Below are 16,301 nucleotides of genomic sequence, written 5' to 3'. Positions count from 1 at the left end.
ACAAAATTTCAAATAAATTGTAAATGTTTTTTTTTTTTTGTTTCTCTTAATTTTTCCCCTTTTTTAAATTGGTCATTAATATTTTTCTATAACATAAATTTGGCTGTGCTAGTTTTTGGATCGTTATTGTAAGTTATTTTGTTAGATAAGCTCCAGATTTGGCTTTAGTATTGACTAATCTAATATATATGTGTATTAAACACACTGGGATTGTAAACAATGTAAGATTTCTCACACAGACCTATTATTTTTGGTTGAAATATAATTTTGTGTGTTATAATTTCGTTTTGCCTTTAAGTTTTTGTTTCTGACTCTTAAAGTACCTTTAGCCTAGTCACCTATATATAGGGGAATTACCAATCTACATCACACATGACGTCACGCAGCTTCAACCGCGCATACCGGTTGCAAAAACAAACATGTTGTCTTGTGCGGAAGAATGCCAAAATCGACAGTCCATTATTAGACAACAAAAATGTTACTGTACACCACACTGCTTTTAATGCCAACCGCAGACATCTTTGGCTAACAGCCAGTGGCGTATTGCAAAATGCAGGGCCCCCCTGCATGGATTATTGACGGAATTCACGCTCAGTGCCACTAGCTAACAGCCATTAAAAGAGGCGAATGGAGTGAGGACCTAATTAAAAATGCTGGACTCTACAGTTTATTTCAGGTAAGTGTAACAGGTATGAAAATTATAATTCGCTTTAAGTATAGAATTACACAAAATATGTATTTCATCTAATGTGTTAGTAAGTGTACCTGAGGTGTTTGTTAGTGTGTGTCTTTTCCTTTAAATTTCTAAGGGAGCTCACACTGTTTAATTTCCTGTTTTGCGCCCGCCTCTTCCCTTTCTGCACTGACTATGCATGGGAGAGGTGGGTGTCTGCTAAGCTCCAATTAATCTTTAATCATCTTTACTTTATAAATAACTTTTAAAGCTAGTTTTCATGTTTAAATAATATTTATACCTTTATTTTTCACATAGATTTTATTATTTTTGTGTCATCACTTAAATTGAGGTTTTGATTAACTTTAGCCTAACTGAAGCATGTGAATGCTAAATGCATTGCACTTTACTTTTAACAGAAAAGCTGTAAGGGCGAAGACACACTGTAAAAGCTGTGCTTTTTGGTTTATTCTCAGGTATGTTTTGTCACTTTGTTAATATTGTTTGGAGTTTTGTTCTATCTCTCTCTCCATCTCTCCCCTTTCTGCACTGACTATGCATGGGAGAGAAAAGCTGTAAGGGCGAAGACACACTTTAAAAGCTGTGCTTTTTGCTTTATTCTCAGTGAGTAAAGAGCCGTCACAACTGCAGATCTCCGACTGGTTATTCCTTAATAAAACAAAGAAAACACAACGCAGAACCGGTTACATAAGTTCATGCTATGCTGAATTGCACATTACTTTGATTGCAGTAATGATTTCAGCAAAAAAACTGTTAATTATGGTTAATTAAACTGTGGAAACTTAATGCTTACAATAAAATGTAAAAATGTACGTCTACACGCCTATATAGATCATTTAAAGGGATGTGAACAATAATCCTAAGGTATTTCCAGTGTTATATATTTTTTTAATTTCCAATGATTCCTAGAATCCAAAAAGCTCCACATATTGATATATAATGTTATGGCAGCTGTTTTAACATTAGGATATGATTAAATTGCCACCTGTTACAATTATAGTTTGGCAACAAGCAAGAAATGTTCATGGGCCAGTGACATTGCAACATTGAAATGGTCTATAGTCTTACATCTTAAAAAGGCCTGACTCTTGAGGTTAATTAAGTAAAAAAAAAATAATAATAATTATATATAGTAGTCAACATTTGACGTGGTTGAAAACTACTGTCCTAAATCAAACAAACAACAATCAAATCAAACAACACATTCTTGTCTATGGACCATTTTTTTAAACTTTTTTTGATCCACTTCATGTTGACTACTTTATATATAGGCAAGGTAATTTCAATAGAACATTTCACAAAGGTAATTCAAAATGCTTTACATAAACATAATAAAAAAAATGTTAAAAAAAAAACATGACTCAACCATGGACTAAATTACAATAGGTAATAAACATCTGAAACATATTTTGTAAACCAGAAAATAAATCTTATAAAATCTTAAAAAATAAAATTCTCTCTCTCTCTTACTCTCACACACACGCACGCACGCACGCACGCACGCACGCACGCGCACACACACACACACACACACACACACACACACACACACACACACACACACACATGTTTGTTTTTGTGAAAAGTGAGGACATTACATAGGTTTCCATTCATTTTATACTGTCCAAACTGTATATTGTATTGCCCTTACCTCACCCCACCCCACCCCTAAACCCAACCTTCACAGGAGACAGTGTGCAGCTTTACTCTCTGATTAAACTCATTCTGTCGAATTTATAAGCATTTTGAGAAATGAGGACATCACCAATGTCCTCATATTTCACCTCCTTTTTGTAATACCTCTGTCATACCCATGTCATTATACAGATTTGTGTCCTGATATGTCACAAAAACACATACACACACACACACAAGCAAGGTGAGATTCACTCCCTCAGCAGTGAGACTAAATAACTTAATTGTTGTTGTTCTGTTTGTTTGTTGGTTTTTTGTTGTTTCTATTCCAAGAAACTGTATAATACTATAAGGAATACAGTAAAAGAGAACAGTTCCCAAACTTTTTCTTATAAAGGGCCAAAATGCAAGCTTGATTGAGAGCCGTGGGCCGAAAGTAAACAATCACAAACTGTATTACATTAAGGTTGCTATGGTTAATTTCCCAATTTCAAAATTTAAAATTAAATGTAAAAGTTTGCATCAACCGTATTTACTAACGCAGGCTCATTTTTTGAAAATGTAACTGACCTACTATAATAAAACCATAGAAAAAAAATTCCACTTATGAAACACTGGAGCCTGCACGGTGGCACATGTGGGTAGCACGATCGCCTCACAGCAAGGAGGTCGCTGGTTCAAGCCTGGGCTGGGTCAGTTGGCATTTCTGTGTGGAGTTTGTATGTTTTTCTCGTGTTTGTTTGGGTTTCCTCCGGGTGCTCCGGTTTCCCCCACAGTCCAAACACATGTGCTATAGGTGAATTAAGTAAGCTAAATTGTCTATATATATGTGTGTGTGAAATATGAGTGTGTATGACTCCAGATTAATAAAGGGACTAAGCCAAAAAACAAAATGAATAAATCAATGAAACACTGGAGTTCAATGCCGAAGACACTAGTCATGCTAAACCAGCCTTAGCCTTGATATGCACGCTGATGTATTCTGCTTTGACCGAATTCGTTGTGACAACATGTACTTTTTTTAAATCTGATTCGTTTACAACATTTAATTAAAACATTTAATTTCTGTTTGTATTTGATCGCTCAACAATAAAACAAACAAAAGTTACATTAAAATAAAAATTAAAATATCTGATAAAGGCATTCCCCAACCCTTCTCAATCATTTTCCCTCTGGTGGGCCACATTTGGGCCTAGTTTGAGCATCACTGGTTTACACAGTACCCACATTGGATAAACAGGAAAGATTAAAAAATATAATAATAATAAGTGAAAATGCAGGTAGCATGAAAGATCTCATATTTTTTTCCCAAGAAAGAAGCACATTTCTTATTAATAATTAATCTAAGTGAATTAATGCAATGTTCTATTTCACATAAGTCTAAGTCTATAATGAAACCTGTTAGAGGAAGTACAACCCAGCAAGTATAAGAAAATTCACAATAGCTTCTGACGATTTGTTTTGATTTTCAAAATAACAAATAACAGATGCAAATTACAACTCATATTACCCTTGGAAAAGCATTTATTCATTTTCCTTCAGCTTTGTCGCCTCATTAGCCACAGCTGAATGAACCGCCAACTTATCCAGCATATGTTTTACACAGCGGATGCCCTTCCAGCTGCAACCCAGCACTGGGAAACACCCATACACCCTCGCATTCACATCACATTCCAATTTAGCTTATTCAATTTACCTATACAGCATGTCTTTGGACTGTGGGAGAAACCCGAAGGAAACCCTCGCGAGCACGGTGTGTGTATATACACATGCAAACTCACCACTGAAACACTAACTGACCCAGCCGGGGCTTGAACCAGCGACCTTCTTGCTGTGAGGCAACAGTACCACCGCGCCGGCCGTTGGAAAAGCAATATGAACTTAAATCATTACAAAAAATAACTTGGTGGTTCAGTACATGTAGGTTAAAGCGTGACGCAGTACAGAACCTTCTTAATATGCAAATACAACACTACGATAACGGCCAGAGGTAAATCCAGTGGTTTTGTTTATGCGGATACTCATAAAACCGTTGGCGTCTGCCTCTGGACAGACTTCAGCTGCGAGCTCAGCATTTTTCCCAGGCTCTGGGAATCCGCCAAATCTTGAGGGAGATTCGCTTTTGGCAGCGTGTCGACCCCTATTTCTCCTGTCCGCCCCCGTCCTCTCGAAGACGCAGAGAAATACGTCCGAGTCGACAACTGAGCAGAAAACCGGATCCAGGTTGTCGGACACGCACGTAAACAAGCGGATGAACACAAGATGTGATCAAAAGGGCGAGGGACAGAAAATCTCAAATTATGACCACTGTCAAATGGCAGACGAGGCGATAAAGAGCGTGAAATTAAAACATGATATCTGAATTACATCGCAAGTGAGATCTGTCAGACTGTGACAGCTTTTATCCCTGCCGAAAAACAAACAGCAGAAGATCTTGGATGCATGGGTTCTGATAAAATAATAATAAAATAAAAAAATCTTAAAAAATATATAAAAAACAAAAATGAAGTAAATAGTGCCATATAGTGCCAATATGAAACAATAGTACAGTAATTTAGAGTAAATACTACTTTATAATATACTATATTTATAATATAGTATTATAGGCCTATATTATGAATGCTGCAGCATACTGTAGCTAGTGAACGGCAATAAATACTGTAGTTAAATAAATACTTTAGTTTGTTCAACAGTAAAGTGGTGTATTGTAGTGTAATATTGTTTATATTACTGTAGTTGTAGTAGCCTACACTGTTAAAAAAACTGTTATTTAACTTTTTTTTCCGGCAGCTGGGGTGTCTAAAAAAACGTAAATAACACCCATTGAGTAACAGACATTTACCGTAAAAAAAACTTGACAGTAAATTACAGAAATATGTTTTACAGTGTAGCCGTATACACGTAAGTATCATATACAATCAAAACATGACTTTTTGTTATGCTTGTTCAAACTACTTATTTAAAATGAGTTGAAACAACACAATTCTTACGTTTTGTGGGGGGACAACTTAATTGTTTTATGTTTAATCCACATAAGTTTGCAAAAACGATTAAATTAACTTTATTTATTTTGGGACAACATGAAGGAATTGTGAGGAACCCAGCATTTTTCTTTACAATCAAGAATTACAACAACAGATTAATTCAAGTACTTTGCAAACAAGTTGACTCAACTTAAAATTCTAAGGCAATAAACTCCAGGACATGTTTGAGTTTACTAACTTAAATCGAGTCAAGTGAAGTAATTGAGTTGAAATTTAAGTCAAATCAAAAATGTCCTGAAGTTTGTTGCCTTAAAAGTTTAGGTCAAGTGAAGCAATGTAAAGTGTACTTTACTACAGTATGGTTCAAAAACATACAGCAAAACAGTCAACTTTATCAAATTGAATGAGTGTCGTTAACTAAGAATTGACTGAAAGGTAATCCTACTCATTTGAAAAGAGTTTTAACTCTGTGTTGAAGGTCATGAGTTAATTAAATACCTCATTACTTCAACTGAAATTGATTAAGTTCACAACACTCATATAGATTCGCTTTTTAACTCAAATGGTTTGTTGCAATCGTTTTCCTCAAACAGTTTAAGTTGCCTTAACTTAAGTTTTACAGTACTCAGTTGGTTTGAGATTTCTTCATTTATTGGGTTTTACTGTGCTCAAATTGCTTCATTTACTCAAATGGATTAAGTTCACAGTACTCATTAGGATTAGTTTTTGAACTTAAATGGTTTGTTGCAATCGGTTTTCTCAAATGGCTTGAGTTACCTTAACATATTTGGTTTTTCAGTGTATAAATTACTAAAGTAATTTTGGATGGGTTGGTTTCTACACTGTAAAAATGATATGATTGCTTAGTCATGACAGCATATGTTTTTAGTTAATTGTAACTTATTAAAGTTAATCATGTTCTAACTTAATTTTATAAGTTACACAAGCAATTTTAGGTCAGTTTAATATAATGTAAGTTTAAATGACTCATAAAATTAATTTGATTCAGCTTAAAGAGCAACCAGAATATATTTAGTGTAGTGTATTGTACACATTGTAAAAAAAAAATGCAGGGTTCCACACAATTCCTTCATGTTGTCCCAACACAAATCAATTAAGTTAACCTAATCATTTTTACAAATTTAAGTGGATTAAACATAAAACAATTTAGTTGTCCACCCAAAAAATCCTTAAGAAATATGTTGTTTCAACTCATCTTAAATAAGAAGTTTAAGAAACAGCAAAATTATTTTGTGTGTGTGGATTCAGATTCCATTAAGATTTATTAGTTTAATATGATACCAATATAATAATTAATAATAATAATTAATAATAATAATAATACACTTTCCATTAATAGATTTAATTCCATTAGGATGTCTATGGTTTCTTTTTTCAGCAGTAAATACAGCCCAACAAAGTCATAATAACAAGCCCTATCCGTGTTTTTCCCGCCCATTCATCTAATTCTTTATCACTTTAATTAAAAGTGCTGCAGTGATTGCATTAGCTCCTAAAACAGGTTAATTAAACGAGCGTTTAATGCAGTCAAATACAGAAGGTCAATATTGCCCCCTGCTGGCCAAACAAATTGACTACATTCACAAGCTTAATTAAAATGATTATTCTTGCCAAGTTTATTTATTCTCTGCAAATCTGTTGCAAGCGCAGAGCATATAGCAAACATTTCATTTCATTTTCCTTCGGCTGGGTCCTTTTAATCATTTGAGGTCACCACAGCGGAATGAACCACCAACTTATCCAGCATATGTTTTACACAGCGCACCCCCTTCCAGCTGCAACCCTGTACTAGGAAACACCCATACACACTCACATTCACACACAACAGACAAATTACCCCGAGGAAACCATGCGAACTTGGGAAGAACATGCAAACTCCACACAGAAATGCCAGCAGACCCAGCCAGGACTCAAATCAGTGGCCTTTTTGCTATAGAGTCAACAATGCTAACCACTGAGCCCCTGTGTTGCCCCTTAGCAAACATTTTTAATGTAAAATTACAGATAAATAAGCCATATTTTTTAGAATTTAAAGTCATAGTACATCTAAAATTACAATTCTGTCATCATTTACTTACTCCTTGACTTGTAAACTAGATTGAGTTTTCTTCTAGATTGAACACAAAAGAAGATACTTTGAAGAATGTTGGAAACCTGTAACCATTGACTTCAACTTTTATTATGTTTCTCACTATGGAAGTCTGTGGTGAGTAATTGATGACAGAAGTTTAATTTTAGGGTGAATTATCCCTTTTAATTCACATTTTAGCTGCAACATGCTGGTCAGTATGTTTTTTTTTTTAATAATCTAGACAAACTTGCTCATCAAATGCTGCTGATAATCAACCCGCATTGGCAGGACTTCAGCCTAGCAAGATGAAAACACAGATTCAGCGTTTTCTCTTTCCCCAAATGAGCTGATCTGTGCTATCAGAAGGCACAGATTTAGTCATTCTTTTCCACAGTGTATCTTTACATAAGGCATGTTATTAAAATGCACGCTTTGCATCTGCTTTTCCTTAGGCTAATGTGAAACTATAAAAGCAGATCTCTATTAAGCACATTATTGCTATTACACATCCCATTTTTAACAGTTTATGCAATGACACTTTTCGTTAATAGTGCAATACATAAATATGGCTAACTCTGCCTTCTAATGTATTCTAATGCATATATGGCATGGCTTTATAATTATATATAAATGTCATCAAATCCATTAGATAGATATATACAGTTGCTTACTCCATTATTTCAGAGCTATCAGAGAAGATGAGAAGACAAAAACTGGAATGATAAACAGGATTTTTAAACAGACTCTCTGTAAATATATAGAGATTTCACTGTAGAAGGGGATTAAAAGGATAGTTCACCCCAAAAATGCAAATTATTGACATTATTTACTCGGACTCGAGTGGTTGTAAACTTTTATGTATTTCCTTCTACTGTTGAACACAAAACGAGATATTCTGAAGATTGTAAGTTTTAAAAAAAAGCAAAAAAATATATAATATAGAAGTCAATGACTGTTTTTTATCCCCACACAGCAAAATATGGGAACCCAAAACAACTCTATGGGTGTTAATTTCAACACTTTGAAAGTGTCTCATGGGGTCCACTCAAAACAAAGTTAAATCAACACTTTCAAAAGGGTTGGCACATTGACACCGAAGTAAGGGTTAATTTTAACTCTGGGCAGAGTTAAAAAAATGTAACTATATTTAACACCGCCTGGTGTAATATATTTATTTTATTCAACTCTCTTGAGTGTAAATATGGTAAAAAGGTCAAATAGACTGTAAATTATAAAATAAAAAACATTTTATTTGAAAACATTCACCACTTCAACAATTCATTCAGTTTTTAAAATGCAACAATGTCAAATATACTTTAAATGTTTTATTAGTACAGACAGTATCAATAAAATATGTATGACCAGTGCTCAAAAAGGCTGTTTCAGTCATTTGGTCCAAACTTGATGTTTCATCAGAGCAATTTGAAAGTTCAATATAGCGTCACTCATAGTTTTCTTCTGAACTCATAGTTTTCTTCTGAAATTACATTTTAAACAACTTGGCGTGCAAATCTTTCACTTCTGGTATTTCCTTGGTCCTCCATATCAAACACAGCAGTTTAAATGAAGGTATAAATGCTGTAAACTTGTGTGAAAACAAACTGGAGCTAGGAAATCTCATCAAGCATGTCCTGTGAATGAAGTGCTTCCCAGCCACAGGATGACCTTTTTATCCATGACGATGTAGCAGCTGCTGATCGCTCGTCTGGTGGTTCCTGATGCACGGATATAGGGCGATGCTCATCTAAGAACTCTTCAAGACTCCAGCATGACTAAGAAAAATGTTTAAAAACAAATTGCAATCAAATTCTATGATATATTTAAAAGAACATTTAAAGTAAATAAAACTTTCAAGAAATCTAAACTCACCTTTTGAAAATCTACATGATGATCCACAACTTGACTCTCCCAGCTGGTTGAGGTGACAGGATATGGAAAAGTAGAAAAAACACATACATCACTGTTGTATCTCCAAAAACAATTAGGTTAACCACTATGACTAGAAATGGAAAAACAGGCAGCTGTCTGTCAAGAATCCTGAATTAACTCAACACTTGGAGCAAAATTTAGAGGAGCTTAAAATCTTTTATATCATTTAGTGATGCTGACTTCCCCAAAATATTGGCCACAGTGTAAAAATATTCATAAACTTACAGTTTTCTGTAAGCGTGTGCGCGTGTGTGTGTGTGTTTGTGTGTGTGTGTGTGTGTGCATGCGTGTTTCTTTACCAGTTAGGCCCTTTCAAGTCCAGTATTGACGCCACCTTTACTGGAGTCTAGCAGATGTTTCAGGTCCAAATATAATCTAAAATATTAGGATAAGCAGAAGAGGAAAAGTGCAAAGTAAAGAGCAAAACATTATTTAAGTAACAGTTCACCCACAATACAAAACTTATCACCTTCATGTCATTTGTTATTCTCTAATGCTCTAATACCCTCTCAGCTTATGTGAAACAAATACAGAACTTTATCAAACATACCTTCATTATTATCACCACATATGACCAAGAAGGTGTGCTTGGTCATTTCACCAACTCTGGAAATACACCATCCGTCTCTAATCAGCCAATCGTCACAGGGTCTTGTGTTATTGTATGGAAAACTGTAGCTGTTAAAAAAACAACAAAACATTAGTATCTAACACATATGCATAACCTTCAGATTAAAAAAGAGAGATGAACATCACAAAGTATGCCTCACACTTTTTCAGATATCTTTTGATTCAGATGTTGATTATTGATAATAAATCTACAAATCAAACCTGTATCATCATTAGGCTGCTCAAATATGAATCAGTTGATTAATTTTACAGACAGATGGCTGTTTACAACGCACTAAATTGTCTTTAAGTTTAAGTTTAGCCTATAGTTTTAAGCACAATATCATGCGGGAGAAAAAGCTTGACTAAGATGTTCCTGACTACAGAAATAGCCTAACTTACTAACGTCAGACATCCCGAGGGGGGATACAGAGTTGATTTGCGGGAGGTAGCGAGAGATGAGTACCTGAAGAGCGGTGGGGCGAGTTGCGCGCGACGTACCTGAAGAGCTGGGAGGGATGCGGTGGAGAGGGGCATGCAAAGTGTTTAATGACCGGGCGGGAGACGCGCGATTTCCGGGAGATTATCATTCATTTGCGGGCATCTACTTGGGCATCTGGGAGTCTCTGCATTTGCGAGATAACGTTAACGTTATTCCCGCAACTTCCGGGAGACTTCTGTAACGTTAAATGTCTGAGTGCAAACGCGGTCATTTAAAGACATTAATGTTAACATTCCGACTTTAATGGTTGTCAACACTTAATATAATTCAAGCGTACGTTATCACGCGAGTTTATGGACTAACGGTAACGTTATATGGACGGCCACGAATGAACCAGTTTAAAAGGGCCGCGGTGTTAAATAACCAAATTAACATACACGAATAACAAACAATCATATGTTTTAGTCAGGAAGCCTTTTACAAGTAAGCATATGTTCATTTACTCACCAGATATGTTTTAGAAACTCTCCAGAGCTTATGGAAACCGTCCTGTGTTGCTGTTACCATCCGGGCAGAGTAAGTTAGTCTAGGCGGCTTGGAGTCCGGGGATTCCCTCGCTAGTTTGCTTCGAATTAAAGGAGAAGTGTCGATTTTATTTTACAGATGGGTAACAACGCACAAAATGGCATTAAGCGTGACAGAAATGTGTTGAAAATGTACATTTGATGTTTTTATGCACTATGTAACGTTATGCGTGGGCATATATAAAAAACATTCTTGAAAAAAGTCAATAGTACTGCAGTTAAGCTAAGTTAGATACACAAACGACCATGAATGAACCGCAGAAGATTAAAATTGTCACTCCATTCTAAAGTTATTAACTTAACAATATGTTTACAACTGTATTTCCTTAAAGAAAGTCAGTAAAATACCAACATTTAGGTAGTTTGACTCACCAGTTGCTGTTCTAAACCTGGAAAATGGCGGCTGGAAAATTCATCAGTGACTGGGGCTGCATGAATTCCCGGATGTTGGAAATAACACCACCAAGTGTTGAAAAGATAACTCCTTGATTTCGCACTGAATAAAATCAATTCTAACTCTTATTATATTCATTTATCAAAATATAACTCTTAAACGTCAACACTTTACTCTGAAATGCTCAAACACCGAGAATTTAACTCTGATGAATTTGCTGTGCAGCATCGCCTCACAGCAAGAAGGTTGCTGGTTTGAGTCCCCTCTGGGGCCAGTAGGCATTTCTGTGTAGAGTTGGCATGTTCTCCCTGTGTTTCCTTGTGCTTCGGTTTCCCCCACAGTCCAAAGACATGCAATGAATGACTGAATGAATGCATTCTTCAGAATATCTTCCTTTGTGTTGAACAGAAAAAATAAAAGTGAAGCTGGTTTGGAGCAAGCAGAAGATGATTAAATGAGGACATGTTCCGTTAATCGATGCGTCATTTCATGCTGCATTTTTATCGACAAGTCAGCAGACATGCAGTATTGCTCTAAAATCTTAGGCCTCCATTATTTTCAGTTGTGGAATGAATGAACATATATGATTATATCTTGGGGTGGCACGGTGGCTCAGTGGTTAGCACTGTCACCTCACAATAAGAAGTTTACAGGTTCGTGTTCCAGCTGGGCCGGTTTGCAGTTCTGTGTAGAGTTTGTATGTTCTACACATGTTGGTCGTGGGTTTCCCCACAGTCCAAAGACATGTGCTATAGGTGAATTGGATGAACTAAATTGGCCGTAGTGTTTGTGAGAGTCTATGGGTGTTTTCCAGTACTGGGTTGTGGCTGGAAGGGTATCCGATGCCTAAAACATATACTGGAATAGTAAGTGGTTCATTCTGCTGTGGCGACCACTGATAAACAAAGGACTAAGCGAAGGAAAAGTAATGATTATATCTCAAAACTATCCGAATTTATGCAATTGTGAATACTGAAAAGTACGATCCATCATTCTATTTCTTCCAAAAACGTATAAATAACAGTTGTCTGTATTTTGTTTAACACATTTAAATATCCTCTATATTTTATATTTACTATTACATTTATATTTCTCCAAAATATTAGATTCTTGTTATTATTTTAGGGTCACGAGTGCATTTCAATGCATATCATATTGTGTGTGACTCTGTATGTGACAAATAAAACTGGAGTTTGACTTATGATAGATGAAAATATATTAAATGAGACCTCCATGACTAAATTGGAAAAGGATTAAAGGGTTATGTTTTGTGTGCCAAAAAAACTCTTCTTTTCAGCCTTTTCAGGTCCCGTTGTGTGTTGTTTACTACCATGTTTGTGTGTTCTGCCTCTAATGACTATGCATTGTGCTTGCTATAGTAAATGTACACCCTGACCTGTGGAGGAAGAGAAAACATTGATGAACAAAATCTTTTTTAATGTTTGATTTTTTTTTTTTCGCTTGGAGTTTCAAATGATTCCAGTTCAGTCACTGAAGTCACATGGAATATTTTTTGGCAATGTTTTTGTTTTGTTTTTCTGGACATTGAATGTCTCGGGACCACTGCTGTCTATGGAGTCAGAGAGCTCCAGGATTTCATCTAAAACATCTTCATGTGTTCTGAAGACGAACAAAGGTGTCAGGGGTTTGGAACAGGAGGGTGAATAATTAAAGACAAAATGTACATTTTGGGGTGATGTAGTTCTGCACATTTAGATATTTTGTTTGTATTATGACTAAATATGTTGGATTTACGAGTCAAAGCTGGTTTCAATTGACTATAAAATCTTGATTTTATTTTGCATCGTGAAGTTATGTATAGTCTGTAAAATATCGTCAAAGTCGTCGTTGTCTAACGATTGATTGTTCTGTAGACAATTAAAAATATATATTGCTTAAGGGGGCTAATAATATCGACCTTAAAATGGTTTCTCTATAGAGTCAGAGAGCTCCAGGATTTCATCTAAATATCTTCTTTTGTCTTCTGAAGATGAACGAAGGTTTCAGGGGTTTGGAACAACATGAAAGTGAATAATTAAATGATACAATGTAAATTTTGGGGGGAACTAACCCTTTAAAACAGCATTACAGACCATTTGGAACTTATAATTGATCATAATGCTGTATGATGGATTTGAAACCAAGATTTAAAATTAAATAGATGAATACATTTGTTTTCCCCAAATTTCTGTTTAACAGAAAAAAGATTTCAACACATTTCTAAACATAATAATTTTAACAACTCATTTCAATTGTCCTTGCCATGATGACATATTTTACCAGATATTTTTCAAGATACTAGCATTCAGCTTAAAAATACCATTAAAAGGCAAGTTAGGGCTATTAAGTAAGTCATTGTGCAATGATGGTTTGTTCTATAGACAATTGAAAAAAAAAAAACATTACTTAAGGAGGCTAATAATATTGACCTTTAATTGTTTTCTAAAAATTAAATATGCTTCTATTCTAGCTGATATAAAACAAGTAAGACTTTCTTCAGAAGAAAAAATACTATAGGAAATACTGTGAAAACGTACTTGCTCTTATTGGGAAATATTTATTTAAAATAATATATCTAAGAATAAAATGAAATCCTGAATCTTCCGTCATTTACATAAGGATTTGAAGCTAATCATTCTCATTCTTCAGGAGTCTCGTCTCTCCACAAGCTCCAAACATCTGAAAGTATAAACATCATTACCGCAAACCTAACAAACAGCTGGACGCCTAATCAAAGAGCCCAGACGAAAGGTCAGCGCGCAATGTCCAATCTCTCTATCTGTCTCTTTTTACCCTTTAGAGCAGAAGTAATGACAGGTAGACAGAAAGAGATAAACACCCAGTAATTACCGTTTGCGTAAAGGCAGATGAGATTCATTTAGGAAGAATGACCTTTAAATATGCACTGACATAATCATTTAATTTGGTTCCACTGGGTCTCCGATAAAAAAAAATGCCACCTTGGGGCAACTATTTAGGGACATTTATTACAGGTAAATTTGATGAATGCCAGTCCTGACTGCTCAAAGTGTAGCCTATTAGGTTCTTGTCATCTTTGTTAATAGTTCAGGATCTCTATAGTTAGTTTTCACATTCAAATGTCAACAGACTGAACAGTTCGATTGTGTGGGGTTGGTGAGGCTTTGTTTTTAAATGTTAATAATGGACATCATATTTGATACAAGCATAAAAATAAATGAAAAATAAATATGAAAAAATGAGTTATGTGTAATAACAATGAAATGACACAAGGAGAATGTACTTAACTAAATCATAAGAGTTTTCTTGACTGTGTTTCGGATCATTTTCTTGCTGAAATGTCCACTCTGGTTTCATCTTCATCATATTGATAATGCAGATGCTGGACTGAAGCAGCCGATATTCATATAGAGTGTCGAATGGCATGGGGGTTACTGAATACCTACAGAGATTTCAGCAGCTATCTGGGCTTTCACTGCCTTTCTACACCTACCTTTCTTCCTCACATACATTTTCCTGTGTCATATCCTTTAGTTACAAATAACTTAATTTCTAAACCAATTCGAAGTGTTTTCTTTGCATATGTGGATTTATTTGATTGTTACCAACATCTGGCGAACATTAAGTCAACAACACCTTTAGAAATATGTTTTTTTCAGAATGATGACCACCACATATTTCTCCCATTGTGTGTATAAATAACTGACCGCAAAACCAGTCATAATTGTAATTTACATTGCATTAAAGCTGAATAAATAAGCTTTTTAAGGTGTTAGGATTGATGATATTTAAAAATCTGAAATCTGACGTTGCAAAAACATTGAAATGCTGTAAAAATGTCCCTAAAGATGTCTAAATGAAGTAGCAATGCGAATTTGTAATCAAAAATTGTTGTTTAATATATTTACAGTAGACTATTTATAAAATGTCTTAATGGAATGATGCCCCGCTCTCTACAGTAGCCAATCAGCTATCGCTATAGAATTACAATTCTCCGGAGGAGAGGAGAGGCTCGGACCAGACATGAGTTTCTGCAGATTTCGTGTGATATGAACATTTAGAAATGAAATGAAACAGTTGATGTTTTATTTTATTGGTAATTTATAATATGAAATGTAATCGTAAGCTTGGCAAGTAGTTTTGGAGAATTTTTTGTTTCCCTATCCGCTTGTTAAGTGTGACGTCACGCGAAGGGGCTCTATGAAACTGAATGAGGAGACTCATTAAATACTAATAATAAACGTTTACAAAGCGATGTAATACTTTCAAAAATCACGATCACAATTGTGACGAGTCTCTTTGACCAACCCACTGATCGGCCGGGAAGGACAGAGACTCATCTGCTCAATTGGGAACACCTGAGTTCCCCTCTAAAAGCCAGCAGTGTTGGCTTGTGAAGGGGCCGTGCTTTTGCTCCTGTTTGTTTTGTTTTGTTTCTTTTTAGCTTTGGTTAATTTTTGATTTTGGCTTACCTAAAGTGAGCACTTTAATATTCTTTAATGTTTAAATAAATACTTTTGGTACCAAACCATCTGGTGTATGTCCTCCCTTTAATTTTGTCATCGCCTTTGAGCCGGGTCGTGACACAATATATATGTCTATGGCTAATATCCGATGGCCAGAAAGTGATTTATGTTTTTATAAATTGTTAATTTTGATATTTGTGATGCAGCAAGCCCAGAGACTGTTGTGTACCCCATGGTTTTATTTAAAATTCACTTTAATGTGTGATATGAATAAAAAGTGGTCATAAACTAATACTTTCTCAATCAAATGAGTAGCGGCTTGGACCTGGAAACAGTATTACATTCGTCACCAACACGTCACCACTTAACAAGCGGATTCAAACAGAATGCCTGAGCATACTGCCCGAGAGGAATGACTTGCCTTAAAAGGACTTTGAAGTGACTCTGATGGAGATTATAAAGTAAATTGACCTCCTTGACTAATCATCTCTTC

At 35.3% G+C, this 16,301-nt stretch overlaps 2 long non-coding RNA genes across 3 annotated transcripts; one reads left to right on the top strand and one right to left on the bottom strand.

Moving 5' to 3' along the window:
* The first annotated feature begins 851 nt into the window (after window positions 1–851).
* On the top strand, window positions 852–15,593 carry LOC148679719 (uncharacterized). Its single transcript, XR_015941965.1, has 3 exons — window positions 852–881; window positions 1,093–1,149; window positions 12,743–15,593. It is a non-coding gene; the product is annotated as an uncharacterized LOC148679719 (long non-coding RNA).
* LOC141381165 (uncharacterized) lies at window positions 8,635–11,389 on the bottom strand. Of its 2 annotated transcripts, XR_015480567.1 has the most exons (6): window positions 11,342–11,389; window positions 10,893–11,010; window positions 9,885–10,012; window positions 9,634–9,709; window positions 9,275–9,317; window positions 8,635–9,177 (listed from the first exon to the last, which is right to left on the bottom strand). It is a non-coding gene; the product is annotated as an uncharacterized LOC141381165 (long non-coding RNA). The 2 variants fall into 2 exon arrangements; XR_015480566.1 differs by lacking the exon at window positions 11,342–11,389 and having other exon boundaries at window positions 10,893–11,028.
* Window positions 15,594–16,301: the final 708 nt, after the last annotated feature.

This window comes from Danio rerio, chromosome 3 (genome assembly GCF_052040795.2).
Source record: "Danio rerio strain M-AB ecotype USA chromosome 3, GRCz13ab, whole genome shotgun sequence".
Classification (NCBI taxonomy): Eukaryota; Metazoa; Chordata; class Actinopteri; order Cypriniformes; family Danionidae; genus Danio; species Danio rerio.
Note: the sequence above shows the minus strand (reverse complement) of the source record. Positions and strands in the feature narration are given on the sequence as shown.